This window comes from Haemaphysalis longicornis, unplaced genomic scaffold (assembly GCF_048455015.1).
Source record: "Haemaphysalis longicornis isolate Haplotype H1 unplaced genomic scaffold, Haemaphysalis longicornis Haplotype H1 scaffold_4, whole genome shotgun sequence".
Lineage (NCBI taxonomy): Eukaryota > Metazoa > Arthropoda > Arachnida > Ixodida > Ixodidae > Haemaphysalis > Haemaphysalis longicornis.
The window spans coordinates 220,873,705-220,891,053 of NW_027526361.1; positions in this window are offsets into that span (position 1 = coordinate 220,873,705).

The window sequence follows — 17,349 nt, forward strand, 5'->3', positions numbered from 1 at the left end:
GCGGCTAGGCCTAGCAGCAGAGCTTCACTGGCGAGCAACGACACCGGCCTATCCGCCACCAGGCGATCTTCCCCCTCTTCCCTCCGACGGAGGTCGCCGGCCGAAGAGGCCCCTGTTTCGCCGTCCCAACCGGTTGGCGTTGGGGCTGATGCTGCTGTCCTCCGTGCGCTCCTCACCGAAGCATTGGAGGGCATTTCTTTTTTGAGTGACCAAACGGCCCGACTGCGTGACGACAATGATCAGCTGCGCCGGGAGAATATGCAGGGTTTTGGCAGCCTTCGTCGGGAGATTGAGCGGGAGCGGGCCCACCACACTGCCATCGTCGTTTCCCTTCGGCAAGAGGTACGCACTCTCCGAGAAGAGCTCGCCGCGCGGCAACCGGTTTCCCTGCCGGCCTCCCCCAAGGCCCCCTCTTCTCCCGGCGTGATGCTGTCAACCGCGGCGTCGGGTATGGCTGGGTGTGGGTCACCTGTGGTCCCCGTGACAGCGTCGTTCGCCGCTGCCGTCGCAGCTGCTCCTGCTGTTACTATTGGTGGTGCACCTAAAAACGTTGTCCACCGTCACCAGCCGGTGGCTGAACACGGACAGCAGCGTGTGCAACGGCAGCTTGCGTCGACCGGCTCCAGCCCGAATGCTGTCGTCACTGGTGCCGATGCGTGTTTCGCATCGCAGCCGTCAGCTGGAGGAGGAGGATCCACCGTGCGCCACACCAGCATTGGTGATGTCAACGGCAAGGCTCGTCAACCCGCATCCTTCGGAACCTCGGACTCATCTGAGCTCACGGTGGTACAGCGGCGGCGGCTGCCGAAGGCTCTGTTCGTCACGAAACTTTCGCCCGAAACAACGGAAGCCCAGCTGTGCTCGTACCTGACTGCCAGAGATGCTGCTCCTCTTGCTTGCAAGCGGATAAAAACTAAGTACAACACCTATGCCTCCTTCTATGTTGCCGTAAGCAACGTGTGCTATGAATTACTGCAGGATCCAGCTCTGTGGCCAAATGAGTGTCTTTTTAAGCCCTTCCGGGGCGTACTACGTGAGTCCATGCTGCACCTGTCTGAACTTTCCTCGCCCGCATGATCAGTGTTTGTTACCAAAATGTCCGTGGTTTGCGGACCAAATCTGCTGAGTTCTTTTTCTCTATAGCTTCGTCCTCACATAATGTAATCGTCCTTACCGAAACTTGGCTATCCTCCGAAATTCTGTCTAGCGATTATTTTACCGATAATTATGTTGTTTTCCGAAGTGACCGTACTGGCCCCACTTCTAAAAATTGCGGTGGTGGAGTGCTCATTGCGGTGGACAAGTCGTTGAACTGCCGTCGTCGGTCAGACCTCGAAACTGCTGCAGAATCAGTGTGGGTGGAGGTTCTCGGCGGTATAAAAAATAGTATCCTAATTTCCACCTTTTATATACCTCCATCCATAAACTACGCCGAATTTCAGCGCTGTGTCACATCAATAGAGGATGTTGTTAATGCCTACCCGGACACTAAATTTCTTATATGCGGGGATTTCAACGTTCCCGGTGTAGACTGGGATGATCGCACTGTCAGACACGATCATCATTACATTTCCCAGAAGGGCTACTGTCTGTTAGACTTTATTTCTTTCACTGGTCTGGAACAAAGCAATAGGTGTAAAAACATTTGTGGTAATGTTTTAGACCTTTGCTTTTCCAACCAGGCGGACCTTACCATTTTTTTGTCGGATACCTTGCTGGTCCGTCCCGACAAATTTCATCCTGTCCTTCATATCTCACTGCCGTATGTGTCGGGGCAATCGAGATGCTCCGGCCATTCTGCACATCCGACGTACAATTATGCTGCTGGAGATTACGTTGCTTTTTATAACTACTTATGTAACACTGACTGGTCTCTCCTTGTCAAACTTCCCTCTGTTGATGACCAAGTCGAGAAACTTTCTACAATTATTCAGCAAGGAATGCAAATGTTTATACCAAGAACGTCCGGAAAGAAATCTAAATTTCCGAAATGGTTTTCTGCGGAACTGCGAAAGGCTTTAAAATGTAAAGCCCGTGCTCACAAGAAAATTCGCGGGCTACAATCCGAAGCTTGGAAAAAAGAGTTTAAGTATTTCAGAGCCCTGTGTAAAGAGCTGTATGATCGCGATCGGTCAGACTACATAGCCAATGTAGAAATCAGCGCTACACGCGACCAGAAAAGTTTCTGGCAGTATGTTCGCTCTCGATCTGCTGGCAAGGTTGCCGAAACCGTTAACCTTCTAGACGACAATGGAAACCCGATTGGAGACGTTGCTAATGCCTTTGCGGATCATTTCAGCTCAGTATTTCCAAAGGGTGAAGTTAACATTTTGTCCAACTCTTCCTCTGCGTCGTCTAATTTCTGCGTTCCCAGAATAAGTGAGGGCGACGTTCGGAAAGCCCTGAAGCGCCTCAAACCGTCATTTTCCTGTGGCCCTGACGGCATTCCTCCCGCAATATTAAAAACCTATGGGGAGCTTCTGATTCCCATACTAACCGCTATATTTAATAATTCAATTCAATCTGCTACTTTTCCAGCAGCCTGGAAGTTAGCACGCTTGGTCCCTGCCTTCAAAACTGGTGCTAAAGATAGTGCTAGAAACTATCGGCCTATTTCGCTACTCCGTGCGGCGTCTAAGCTTTTTGAGACTGTGTTGCACGATGTTTTAACTTCCAGTGTTAAAGGGGTCCTGAAATACCTTCCGCCGATGCATGGATCTACATGTAACCAAATAAGACAATGTATTAGCAATCTCCTCCCGCAAGAATTTTGTTAAAGCGATGAGTATTAGCTGAGAAATCGTAAATCAAAAACCGCGCATTATCGTCGCGCCGCGTTTCCTCCTCTTTTCAACTGTTGACGGCGCGCGAGCACTGCCTCCCATGATGCTGCGCTAGTCAGCGGTGACGTACTTCCGCATTACGCTCCTCCGACTGCCGTCTGCTACGGGCAAGTTTTGTTGACACCATGAATTCCGCACTACGCTCAAGGATGAGTAAGCGAACGAAAAATCTGGCCGCATGTGTGCGGTGGCCTGGCCTTGCCCTTTCGCGGTGTGCGTTGCTGCAGTGCAGCACGTGACTTTTAATCGGCGGCGAACTCGCAGCCGCTGGGGAGGATCTTGCGCTCGGTCCCTTTCATGCACCGCGCACTGTTTATCCAAAAAGCGCCGTATCAGATGTGGCCCCGCTGGTGCCGGGTCTTATTTTGCGGTGGTGGTAATTCCTGCCGGCGCCATGTGAAAAAGACATTTTAAGCCGATACAGAACCCGTGCACAAAACGCTTCAATCATGTGACCAGTTCAGCTTGGGGCGACGCGTGGTGGAGAGCGGCAACGTTGGCTAAACATGCTCCGGCGCGGCTCTGAGCTTTCTAGCGCTGGAGCGAGCGCCTTTCTTTGACGATCTCAAACATCGGTTGCCTTGGCAACAAGGCACAAACCGCCCCAGAGGTCAGTTACGGTTGCGTGATCCCGGTTCAGCTTGGGGCCCCACCTCGCGGCATATGGGCACTGCAGGTATACTACTCACTCTCATTTGGAAGTGCGAGATGCGTTTGGCATTGGTGTGTGTGTTGTGGACGCCTTTGTTTCGCGATGAAATGCGACGTTGTGCTTCTGCGGGTGGATAGTGCTTCCCATGGCTTGGATTATCTTTCTCGAGCGACGTACGACTCAACCTCGCATGGGGTATGTGCAGTGTGCGTGGCTAAAAGCCATCTCGGCTTGCGCGCCAGAGTTAAGTGACTTGCTGTTCGTTCCCTCAAACCGCGCGCGAGGTGAGTGCCGAATTTACGAGGGGCAGGAGGAGGCAGCCCATCGTCTGTCAATCGCGGTTCAGACTTGCAACGCATGTTGTGACGTTGTGTTCGTTCGAAACGCATCTCTGTATTGTTTTGAAGTGAAAAAAAATGTATCCGTCAAACCTGGGCATTCGGCTCAGGGCGTTCTCTGCGATTGCACGAAAGAAGTGCCACGGGGCTTCAACGCTTTCTTTATGGGACGTACTCCGGTAAGAGAATATCCATGTCGTGTTATGGCCGTGTTGCATTCAATACGAACGGTTAAGCGTTTGTTTACACTTGTTTCGTTTGTCGTAAAATGTCCAAGCACTCCGGCACTACGCTGGCAGATCAGCCGGCGAGTCGACGCTGAGCAGACGACTCATCTCTTTGCCGGAAGTGCGTGAAAAAGCCGCCCAATAGCAGGATGTCTAGCTCATGACGAACATCGGGGAATCGATGATGTAGACATGTGAAGATGGCGGCGTCCAAAAAGACGAAGGAAAGGGTGAGAAAAAAGCGACAAACTTTGCAACAGAAGTGTGAGCTTTCCGCTGCGCGTAAAAGAGTAATACTTGGCCCAGATGACCTTGACGACCCAATCTAACGATTGCGCTACTTCTTTTAGTGTGCTCAAAATGCCTTTCAGGGCCCCTTTAAGGGAATACTAATATCCGAACAGCACGGGTTTATGTCCGGACGTTCCACAACCACTAACCTCGTTTCTTTCATGCAGCGAGCGTCCGAAGCGGTTCATCATAGGAGGCAGCTTGATACTGTGTACTTTGACCTGAGCAAGGCTTTTGATGTGGACAGTCACCCATTGTTAATTTCTAAACTGTCACTCCTCAACATAGATAATTCGATTCTTGACCTCCTAATTAGTTACTTGCGTGGGCGGACCTGCTACGTAAATGTTAACGGCCAGCAATCCTATCGTTACTGCGTTTCAAGTGGTGTGCCACAAGGGTCTGTTCTAGGCCCTCTTTTGTTTTCTTTATTTGTCAATGATGTTTCAGCTGCTATAAGGCATTCTTCTTTTTTACTTTATGCTGATGACATCAAGATTTTTAGGGAAGTTTCGTCTCTTAGCGACTGCGGGCACTTGCAAAGAGACGTGGATGCATTTACACTCTGGTGTAAAGAGAACGAACTGATAGTGAACGCCGCGAAAACCAAAGTGTTGTCATACACGCGTAAAACAGACTGCCTGCGTTATCACTACTCAGTTCACGATGTTACTTTGCCTCAAATCTCGACGACAACTGATCTTGGAGTGCTCTTTGATAACCAACTGACTTTTACACCGCACGTTCGATTCATCAAACAGCGAGCTCTCCGCCGCTTGGGCATGGTCTGCCGGATGTCTAAAGAATTCCGTAGTGCAAAGTCCTTCCTGAAACTGTACTCCACTGTCTGTCGTCCCGTGCTGGAATATGCCTCGGTTGTCTGGAATGGTACATGCAAATCTAACAGCAGGGCCATTGATAAAGTGCAGAATAAGCTGCTGTCCATACTTAGACATCGCTTCCCTCACGAGTATCACCGTCTTGACACTGGACCACGGTACTTGCAAGTGCTGCCTGAGCTAAAGGCTAGGCGCGATACAGCTGACCTCTTATTTCTTTTTAAGCTCATACATGGACAAATTAGCAGCGCGGAACTTCTTTCTGAGCTCCAACTAACAGTGCCTCTTAAAATCACAAGAAAATGTCATCCTTTTCGTCTCTCAGCTCCTGTAACCGACATTGCCCGCTGTTCAGGCTGCAGAGCACGTGTAACTTCTACTCTGCAGACGTAGATATTTTTAACAGCTCCCTCAATCAGTTCAGTTCAGACACTTCCAGAATTCTCATTCGCTAATATGCTCCCTCTTATTCTCTTACATGGAACTATATGGAATATTTCTTTGCTGAGTCATACTGGATGGATCTTGTTCTAGTTATAGTAACTTCTTTTTACCTGCTTCCCTTACTGTATAGAGAGTATGCTGTTTATATGACTCTTTTGTTGTTTTCCATTTTATGGATTGCTGTTATAAGGTTACACGATATCTGTAGTGTGCAGATGTTCTGTCTCATCAGTACGATGTAATTACCAACTCTGTTATATCCTGTCAGTTTTTGTTTGTGTTCATTGCATGTAGTGTATACGCTACCTACGTTTTTGTAGTGATTTGTACGGTATACTTTGTAATATACATTCTAGAAGTTATTTTTTTTCTACTCTTTTATTTTATACGCTGTCAAAGTGTTCTTTCCTTTCAATTTCTGTTTTCCTTTTTTTGTACCTGTATCCATCTGTGTACCAGCACTAAGGCCTCACGGCTGTTCCTGGGCACAATAAATACACATGATTGATTGATTATTATTATTATTATATTATTATTATTATTAACTAAGTCCTCTGAATTTATTAGAAATATTGTATGCTCTAAATTTTCTGCTGTTGTCATTACTGAAACCTGGCTTTCCGATGATATCTCGTCTTCTAACTATAAAATCTTTAGAAGCGACAGAAAATTAACTGGACCTAAACAAAAAGGTGTCGGGGTTCTCGCTGCCGTTGATCATTCAGTGCAGTGCATGCGGCGTGCTGACCTCGAGACCCTAGACGAATCAGTCTGGCTTGAGGTAGGCCTCACGAACGCCGAGAAGCTACTTATCGGTGCATTCTATATATCCCCGGATGTATTACCTTCTGAATTTAATCGAACACTCACATCCATAGAAAATGTCTCAAATGCACACTCCAACCATAAGCTCATTATACTTGGGGACTTCAACACCCCAGGTATTCGCTGGAACAGTCTTTCCTTTGAGCACAAAAACAATTATGCAGCGCAGAAATGCAGCATGCTATTAGATTTTCAATCGTTCACCTCCATGCAGCAGTTTTGCCGCATAGAAAACTCTTGTGGTAATGTTCTAGATGTGGGCTTCTCAAACTTAAAAACGTACAGGTGTGTGCCTCCGAAATATCCCTTGTGCACCCCGACAAGTTTCACCCCCCTCTTATTGTCTCTGTCTCGGTCGCGACCCAGCATCGCTCTGGCGGTGTTGACAATTGTGCAGTCCCGCGATACGCTTTCAAGCGTGGAGATTATGCTGGGCTGTATCACTTTTATTCCTCTGCTGAATGGTCTAGTGTTTTTGATGTCAATGATGTTGACGAACAGGTTCGACGTTTTACCGAAATTGTCAGGAGTGGCATGGAAAAGTACATCCCTTGTTATAAGCCTGTTCCTTCTAAATTTCCCCACTGGTTTTGTAAAGAACTTCGAAGTTCGCTTAAACTTAAGGACAGCGCCCACAAAAAGGCCAAGCGTTCTGGGCTTGACAAGTGGAAAGCGGAGTTTAGTCGATATCGCTCACTTTGTAAAATCCTCTACCGGCGTGACCACCAGCTCTATATAGAATCGTTAGAGGCTGCTGCGTCTCAGAAACCGGCTGAATTCTGGGGGTATGTACGCGGCCGTTCTAAGGCATCTAAAGAACACGTTAGCCTGCTTAATTCCAATGGTGAAGAGGTTGAGGATGTCGCCACCAGTTTTGCTCAGTACTTTCATTCTGTCTTTCAACTGCCAGATGGCAACGACGAACGCCTATCGTTTATTAACTCTAATTTTAACACCGTTATGTTTGATGAAAAAATTGTCAATGATAGCCTTCAACGGATGAAACCGTCATTTTCCTGTGGTGCAGATGGAATTCCAGCAGCCCTCATGAAGGCTTACGGCAACATTTTTGTGCCTGTCTTAACTTCCATTTATAATAACTGCTTACTTTTAGGTAAATTTCCTCGTGCATGGAAGATCGCTCGAATTTTTCCAATATTTAAGTCTGGTGATAAGTCAGCCGTTTCTAACTATCGCCCGATCTCACTCCTTTGTGTCGCCTCAAAACTCTTTGAGTCAGCTCTGCACAAAGTTCTTGCTGCCTGCGTCAAGAACGTTGTGATACCAAATCAGCACGGCTTTTTCTCGGGTCGATCGACGGTCACAAATCTTGCAAGCTTTATGACACAGGCTTCGGCTGCAGTTTGTGAAAACGGCCAGTTGGACGTTATTTATTTTGACCTCAGTAAGGCGTTTGATGTGGTGAACCATCAGTTATTAATTAACAAGCTTGCTAAGTCCGGTGTAGACGCAAGCCTTGTTGCCTTGTTGTCCAACTATCTCCTTGACCGGTCATTTTATGTAGATGTTAACTACAAAAAGTCTAGTGTTTACCCTGCAACAAGTGGTGTACCCCAGGGGTCCGTGCTGGGTTCATTATTGTTTTCTGTCTTTATCAATGATGTGTCAACAGTGTTAACAAACTCCTCTTTTCTTCTCTATGCTGATGATGTCAAACTATTTAGGCGCATTAGCGGTGTTCAGGACTGCTGTGCCTTGCAGAGGGATGTGTCGGAATTATCGGTCTGGTGCAGGAAAAACTGCCTAATTTTAAACCCCACTAAAACAAAGGTTGTCACCTACAGCCGGAAAACCCACCGTCTGCTGTTTTCCTACAGTATTGAGGGAGCTCCTCTGCAAAGGGTTGAAGAGATTAGGGACCTAGGGGTGCTTTTCGACAGTACCCTCTCTTTTTCTCCTCATATTAGGCTCATCACCCGGAGAGCACTCCGAAGCCTTGGAAATGTGTGTCGGATTACAAAGGAATTCTCTTCTCCAGATCCATTTCTAATGCTATACAATGCTATATGTATACCACAGTTAGAATATGCTTCTGTTGCCTGGAACGGCATCTCTAAATCTAGTAGTGAATTAATAGAAAGTGTGCAGAAGAAGTTTTTATCCATATTTAAGCACCGTCATCACAATCACAGTTTTCAGCCTGATTCTGACTTACCCATAGTCCCTTCAATCCCTTCTTTGAACTGCAGACGTATGCGTGCAGACCTTACATTTCTCCACAAAATTGTTCATGGTGACCTTTCTTGCGCAGACCTGCTTAACTGTTTAGAGTTTAGTATACCACAAAGGCCCACCAGGTCGCATCGCCTGTTCTTGACCGCTGCGCGCAACTCCAATCATTCTCCTGTGCGCAGAATACAGAATTGTTACAACCGCTTCTTTGAACGCCTTGACATCTTTCAGAAATCCTTTACAATTTACCGTACAGCGGTATTGAATACAGTATGTTAAAACCTATGATATATATGTCTGTCGTTCTTTTTTTCTGGAATTTGGTTTCTCTGCGGTTGTCTATCCAACTGATAGTTGCCTATTTTTGAAACTGTTAACTGTCATTTGTTCGTTTTATCATTTGTCTTTACACTCTTGCCGTTGTTTTTGGTGTATTACTGTCAAACTTTGTTGCTCTGCCTGTCGTGTGGCCTTTACGACAGGCAGAACAACATAGGCATCTTTTTTTTTTTTTAACCTGTACCCAGGCTCCGCCTGTGCTTTATTTCTGTCATCTTCACTACTTCAACTTGTGTGTGTCTTGTCGCTTGTTTGTTTCTTGCTATATGTTTCTTGTATTTTGTTTTTCATGTAACTACCCGTGCGCCAGCACTCAGGCCTCTGGCTGTTCCTGGGCACGTAATAAGCATGATTGATTGATTGATTGATTGATTGATTGATTGACTGATTGATTGATTGATTATTATTATTATTATTATTTCAAGATGGCGCCTAGCAAGGATTGTTGTGTTCTTTGCTCTTGCGTTTTTTACGGCAAACAAAAGTTTTTCCGCTGCATTGCCTGTAAAAAACGCGTGCACGCGAAGTGTGTTGTGTGGCCGGACGCTGAGCTTCAACTCCTGAGATATGGCGCTCGGCCGTTCAAGTGCAACATCTGTCAAACGGTTGAGGTGGCGGCTAGGCCTAGTGGAGCCAGCGACGACTTCGGCGCGCCCGCAAGCAGGGCTTCTTCCCCCTGCTCCCTTCGTCAAGGCTCACCGACAGTCGTCAAGAAGGCCCCGGCGCCCCCGCTCCAACCGGGTGACCTTGGTGCCGAACCTGCCGGTCTTCGCGCGCTCCTCGTTGACGTGCTGGAGGGAATTTCCTTTCTCAGCGACCAAGTGGCCGGGCTGCGCGAGGACAACGACCTTCTGCGCCGGGAAAACGCGCGGGCTTTTGCCTGCCTCCGTCAGGAGAGGGAGGGAGACCGCGCCCATTATGCGAAGTTGGTCACTTCCCTGCGTGCAGAGGTTTGCTCCTTGCGAGCTGAATTGCTTCGCCGTCCCGCTGCTTTGCAGAATGGAATGCGCGGCAGCTCGGGGAAGCCTTCTTTCACCCAAGCTGTTAACAATAAAGTGCCATCCTCGTCGGCTACGTCGGCTCCGCTGCAGGCGGTGTCTCCGGCGTCTCCTACACTGCACCCAACTCCGTCCACCCCTTTCCTAGTGCTTTCCGTGTCTGTGCCTGACTGTCACCCTCCTAGTTTTGAGAAGAAGCGCCGAAGCCGGGCATGTGTGGGTGCGTCAGACACATCTGGACTGGTCGTCGTTTCGCAGCCGAAGCGCCCCAAAGCTATGTTTGTTTCCAAGCTTTCTCCGACCACCACCCCTGCCAGTCTCAATGCTCGTCTGTCAACTTTAGGTGTCTCGCCCTTGAGCTGCCGACGACTGAAGACTAAATTCGACACCTATGCATCCTTTTATATTTCCTTGAATGAAGAGTGTTTCGAGCGCCTAAATGACCCCGCTGTTTGGCCGAAAGACTGCCTCTTTAAGGAGTTTCGAGGCATGTTTCGCGAAGGCATGCTTCACAGCTCTGAGCGCATCACGTAAGAAAAACAACCATGACTAGTTTAGATGTTTTTTATCAGAATGTGCGAGGTCTTCGAACTAAGGCGACTGAATTTTTTGGTAACGTTCTGGCTTCTTGCTTTCCGTTAATAGCTATATCTGAAACTTGGTTGTGCCCTGATATCCTATCCAGTGATTATTTTCCTCAAAATTACCATGTATATCGTAATGATCGTGCTTTAACGGGATGCAAGCAAAAAGGGGGCGGGGTCCTTCTCGCCGTTGACAAATCTCTCCCGTGTGTGCTACGTAGCGATATTGATAACGCAGATGAGTCTTTATGGGTCGAAATTCATTTCTCTAAAACTGAAAAACTTCTAGTTGTTGTTTTTTACATTCCTCCTGATGTAGCTCCTGAGGCGTTCAATAAGTTAATCTCCTCCATTGAACAGGTGCTTATCACTCATGGCAACCGCAAAGTCCTCCTGCTTGGAGATTTTAATGCTCCTGGCGTGGAGTGGAGCCAGCTAACTTGTTCCCACTACAACCACCACATTGAACAGAAGGGTAATAGGTTGCCAGATTTTTTGGCTTTCACTTCTATGGCACAGTGTAATCGCATAAAAAATTGCAGTGGAAATATTCTGGACCTGTGCTTTTCGAACTTTGATGGCGTTAGTGTGTTGCACTCTGATTGTTCTTTAGTAATACCGGACAGATTTCATCCTCCTCTTTCTATTTCCTGTTGCCTCCCTTCATTGCTCCACCGTTCCGTAAATTCCAACAACATGCAACCTCATTACGCTTTCGCCAGGGGAGGTTTTGCTGGGCTGTATGGCTATTTTTCCGCTGCCCCTTGGTCGACCGTCATTGACCACACTGATGTCAATGAACAAGTCGACCGTTTCACAGAGATTGTGCTTTCGGGTATGAAGGAATACATCCCGCAATATTTACCGAGGAGGTTCAAGTTTCCACACTGGTTTTCTTCTGAATTGCGGGATGCCCTGAAGCTCAAGGAACGTGCGCACAGAAAGATGAAGCGCTCTGGTGCCAACCAGTTTGCTCAGGAATTCCGGCGCCTACGTGCCCTATGTAAAATATCGCACAAACGTGATCATACTTCGTACCTGGCGTCGGTAGAAACTAAAGCAACTCACCAACCGGGAGCCTTCTGGAAATACATTCATTCTAGATCTAGTACAACTAAAGATTCTATTCGTCTTCTAGACTCCTACGGCGATGAGGTTGTCAAGGTAGCCGACTGCTTTGCTCGTCAATTTTCTTCTTTTTTTGGGATTAGCGGTGGTAGTGACAACAGCAGCGCCCCTTGTCACCAGGGCGAGAACTCCGGTTGTTTACAACTGGACGAGAACGAGAACTCGCTTTCTTGTGGGCCAGATGGTATTCCTGCTGCAATCCTAAAAACATATGCAAATATATTCGTTCCTGTGTTCACTTCAATATTTAATAACTGTCTCCGGTCGGGAACGTTTCCTCGCTCATGGAAAATCTCTCGCGTATTCCCTGTTTTCAAGTCAGGCCTAAAAACTGATGCTATAAACTATAGGCCTGTCTCGCTGCTTTGTTCTGCCTCTAAAATTTTCGAGTTATCTCTTCATACAGTCTTGTCTTTCTCATTTAAACATGTCCTCATTCCTAATCAACATGGATTTATGCGTGGTCGTTCAACTTCCACGAACCTTGTATGCTTCATGGAGCAGGCTGTCCCAGCAATCGTTGGTAGAAGCCAACTGGATGTGGTCTACTGTGACATGAGCAAAGCCTTTGATGTTGTCAACCACTCGTTATTGCTTGCAAAGCTCACTCTGTTAGATGTACACGCTTCTTTGGTGGGTCTTATACGTTGTTATCTCAAGGAGCGATATTGCTATGTAAGTGTTAACGGTCAAACATCATTTAGGTACAAAGCAACCAGTGGTGTACCCCAAGGCTCCGTTCTGGGTCCCCTTCTTTTTTTCATTTTCATTAACGATGTTGCTTCTGCCATTCAAAATTCTTCTTTTTTGTTGTACGCTGATGATATAAAAATCTTTAGAGAAGTGCGTAGGGTTCAGGACTGTAATTCTCTTCAGGTTGATATTGTGTCATTCCATCGTTGGTGCACCAAAAACGACCTTATTTTGAACCCTTCAAAAACTAAAGTTGTCTCCTATAGTAGAAAAACTCAACAGCTGCAATGCCCTTATGAAATTGCAGGCACCACACTGCCGAGGGTGACCGAAATTCGGGACTTGGGAGTACTTTTTGATTCTCCTCTGACTTTCTCTTCCCACATTGCACAAATTACCCGTCGGTCTCTTCGTTGTCTGGGTGCTGTTTGCAGGTATTCTAGAGAGTTTAAAGGTCCGCTTCTTTTCTTAAAGTTGTATTCGGCTCTCTGCTTACCTCTTCTTGAATACGGGTCTGTTGTCTGGAATGGAACTTGCAAGTCCAATGGTGACCGTATCGAAAGGGTTCAAAATAAGTTCCTTTCTATCTTTAAGCACCGCTTCCGTCATGTGCAAGACGACGCAAACGGCATCATGTCTCTTCTGAAAAGCATTCCTTCCCTTCGGTGTCGACGAGTGCGAGCTGATATTATCTTTCTCTATAAACTTCTTCATGCTAATATTTTGTGTGACGATTTGGTTACACTTATCAATGTCAATTTGCCAAATAAACTTTTCAGAAAATTTCCAGCTTTCAGACCAGTTGCTTTAAATAGCCGACGCTCGTCCATCTGCCGAATACAATGTGCATATAATGAATATTTCGTTCGGCTTGATATATTCCAGAGCTCCTTTACTTTGTTCTCTAAAGAGTTGAAAACTGTTGTAGCTTAAGTCCTTTATGTCATTCCAAATTTATGTACCCTATGTATTATGTGCAAACTGTTCTTGCTTGCTTTTCACTTTTTCTTGTTTTGTGTTGCTTGAATATTTGTACGTTTTAGTGTCAGTGTTGGTAATGCTGAAGCTTTTCCCCCTTTTTTTTGGAACTTCCTAATATGTTGTTAGAAAACCTTGGTTATATACGTATACTCTATGTCATGTTGCTTGTAAGGGTATTGCAGCTGTTGAGTTTTTCTACTATAGGAGACAACTTTAGTTTTTGAAGGGTTCAAAATTAAGTCGTTTTTGGTGCACCAACGATGGAATGACACGATATCAGCCTGAAGAGAATTACAGTCCTGAACATTACGCACTTCTCTGAAGATTTCATATCATCAGCGTACAACAAAAAAGAAGAATTTTGAATGGCAGAAGCAACATCGTTAATGAAAATGGAAAAAAGAAGGGGACCCAGAACGGAGCCTTGGGGTACACCACTGGTTGCTTTGTACCTAAATGATGTTTGACCGTTAACACTTACATAGCAATATCGCTCCTTGAGATAACAACGTATAAGACCCACCAAAGAAGCGTGTACATCTAACAGAGTGAGCTTTGCAAGCAATAACGAGTGGTTGACAACATCAAAGGCTTTGCTCATGTCACAGTAGACCACATCCAGTTGGCTTCTACCAACGATTGCTGGGACAGCCTGCTCCATGAAGCATACAAGGTTCGTGGAAGTTGAACGACCACGCATAATTCCATGTTGATTAGGAATGAGGACATGTTTAAATGAGAAAGACAAGACCGTATGAAGAGATAACTCGAAAATTTTAGAGGCAGAACAAAGCAGCGAGACAGGCCTATAGTTTATTTATAGTTGTATAGTTGTATTTGCTTGTATAGTTCCTATTTTTCACATCTACTGAACGTTTATCTGGCCTGGTGGCATGGCTTGCAACACTAAGCCTGTCTTTTCTTTTTTGACTTTCTGTTTTTTTTTGTTCCTTTTTTGCTTTCTAAGATTTCTGTAACTATTTTTACTTTATTGTTTATGTCATACATATAGTTTTTGTGTGTTGTCTTGTCTTAATTGTAGTTTTTTTTTGTATGGTGTACCAGTACCAAGACCCTAGGGTTGTTCCTGGGCACCGAAAATGAAGGTTGATTGATTGATTGATTGATTATTATTATTAACGGGCCGGCGGCGCGGGGCCCGACATCCCCGGCCGGTCGCCGTATATCGCGGCAGATTTTTGAGCGTCGCCTTGAAAATCGCAGCTGATGACACTACGCAGCACAATTTTTCACCACGCGAACATTCACTTTCGCGAGTGCGGACCTCCTTTTCCCGCGACCAGTGTGATTTTAAAAAGCGGCAACAAGGTGTTGCTGTCGCGACCTACGTCGTTTCGAGCCGCCGGCGGGCTGCAGGCACGGCGGACGTGTGTGCGGAGCGTTTCTGCGAGCAGTAAACGCTTCATGATTTCCTCCTTCACCTATTTCTTGAGAACGACAACCGAAATCTACAAATTTAGCTCTGTGATCGTCGTAGCCGGGCTAAATGTTGATCGTGGAAACGAGCCGCAGCTTATGCTTACACAGGGTTCGGTCGCATACGTCCGCATAGACCATCACGCTCAAGTTGTTTGCCGGCAGCCTGCCACGATTATAAAGTCCCCATAAGGTCAAACTATGCTTCACGCACTGATAATGAACTTGAAACGCCGAAAATTAGCACGGAAATGCACTTATAAAGCGGGTCCTGAACGAATTGTCACGCGCGGCAAGCCAACAACGCAGCGAGGTAGGAACGGGGATCCTACAAGTGACGTCAAAACGATCGCAGCGCCGGCCTCTCCAGTGGTGGCCCTCGCGGCCAATATTATGTATGTTGGTTATTGGTTGCCCTGCACTTGCATAATTTAAATGAAGCCACACTACCTTCCGTATCTGTTCGCTTTATCTCGTAGAAAAACTGCTATCGTACTGTTGGTGAAATCAATTTCTTTCTCTCTCAACCAAACAATGAATAATTTAAATAAAGTGGGCCCCAACCCTTCAAATGCAATGTGTTACACAGCTAGCACCCTGAAATAAAACATGAGTTTTCGCATTGGTCTCTATTTTGATGGTTGTGGTAAACCTCACCACAAGCAGTGCCGCCGAAGACTGAACAAAACGTTCTGTTCATATTCACTGTTCAAATTACGCGGCAAGTGTCGGCACATTATGCTGATTAAACAATCAAGAAACGAAAAGAGGGCAGGCAGTTCAACATAAACGTGAAGATCTAGCCATACATACGGTTCGCCAATAACCCATTCGTTGCAGTGAATCACAGACATTGAGAGGGACATCCTTGAAAAGAAATGATATAGGGCGTCCTATATCAGGCACCTTAAATGCAGTAAATGGTAAATGCTACAGAAAAAATGAAGGGTCGTTGTTTCTTTCCAGAGCGTTCGGGCACAAAACGAAATCATGAAGAATTTTTTAAAGTTGTGTCGGGGCAAAATAGTTTTTGCAGGTCATTTCTGGCCGTACGCGGTGTGCGGATGACAAAAACTAACAAAAGTGCCCACCAACTTCGTATGTCGGCGTAAATGGTATGGGATGAATCTTATTCGTCTTCGCTTACGTTTCAGTGTAGTCAAACGAAAACTTTCCATGAGGAGTCATTCGCTTTAACAAACAACTCTTACTCGACATTCCCTCATCGGAAAACGTTAGCGTCGTCTGAATAAAAAAATCCATTCTTTTGACATATATATGGGAAGATCGATATCGTGCATTACGAGGGAAAATGCTGTTATACAGTTCCTTATAAGACCCGTGTTAGACTTATACAAGAATAACCATTTGCGTTCACATTTTCTCGGTTTAAAGTGAACAGCGAGAGGATTGGGTGGGATACCGTAAGCAGTCCTATATTTCAGTTTTGTGTTTAGCAATATGTACTATGTAATCAAATCCAAGTACTTCCGAAAGACCAACAGAGATTCCCATTGGGAGCATCTATTTCATATTCGTTGTTTAATATTACTTTATTTAAGAAAACATCCGGCTGATTAATGCAAAGAAATTTTGTAATATATTATTCTGTTCCTTTTTTTAATTTTATTTAACTAATTGAACCTTTGAAGGAATTCGTAACACGATAAAGCTGTGACGACCACTCAGTGGTCGCCTACACAAAAACGCAGTGATTCCCCTTTTGGAAAATTGCAGGAAAATATCATCTTTTTTGGAGAGGGATGAATTACGTAGCGCAATATCAACGAAATCCTCATGCCGTTCTCGCATGAATGCATGACATTCTGTTATACAGTCCACTTCTGCCGTTGCTTTGGCTGAGAGCAGGCATCCCGCTACTGATGTGATGAGAGATAGTGGTGGATATTCTTGGGTTTCAAAAACAATGGCTTTACTCAACAGCGTTTGAAACAAAATCGTAAGGCTTTTTGCCACCTATGCGGGTGGCATCGTTAGTAACAGCATCGTCAGTTCGTTAGTGACGATGCCACCCCCATAGGTGGGGAAACGTCTTATGATTTCGTTTCAAACGCTGTTGAGTAAAGCCAGTGTGTTAAAACACAAGAATAATGTCCCCTGGCTTTTAGAACATTTTTCAAGTGGTGGATATTGTAGGGAGCCACACAGCCAATCTACGCTTGGGCCCGTGCGTGCGTTTACGTGCGAGCGTCGAAGCAGCGCGACCAGTGTATCTGATTGATTGATTGTGGGGTTTAACGCGCCGACGCAACGCAGGCGATGAGGCGCGCCGTAGTGGAGGGCTCCGGATTAATTTTGACCACCTGGGGATCTTTATCGTGCGCCGAAATCTCGTACACACGGGCGTTTTTGCTTTTCGCCTCCATCAGAAAAGCGGCCGCCGCGGTCGGTAATCGAACCCGCGACCTCGTGCTCAGCAGCGCAACGCCCGACCAGTGTATCTCGTGGATCGCGCGGGCCAGGAAGGCGTCACGTGATTACCCCTGCGCAGAACAATATGCGCGGTGACCCGGACA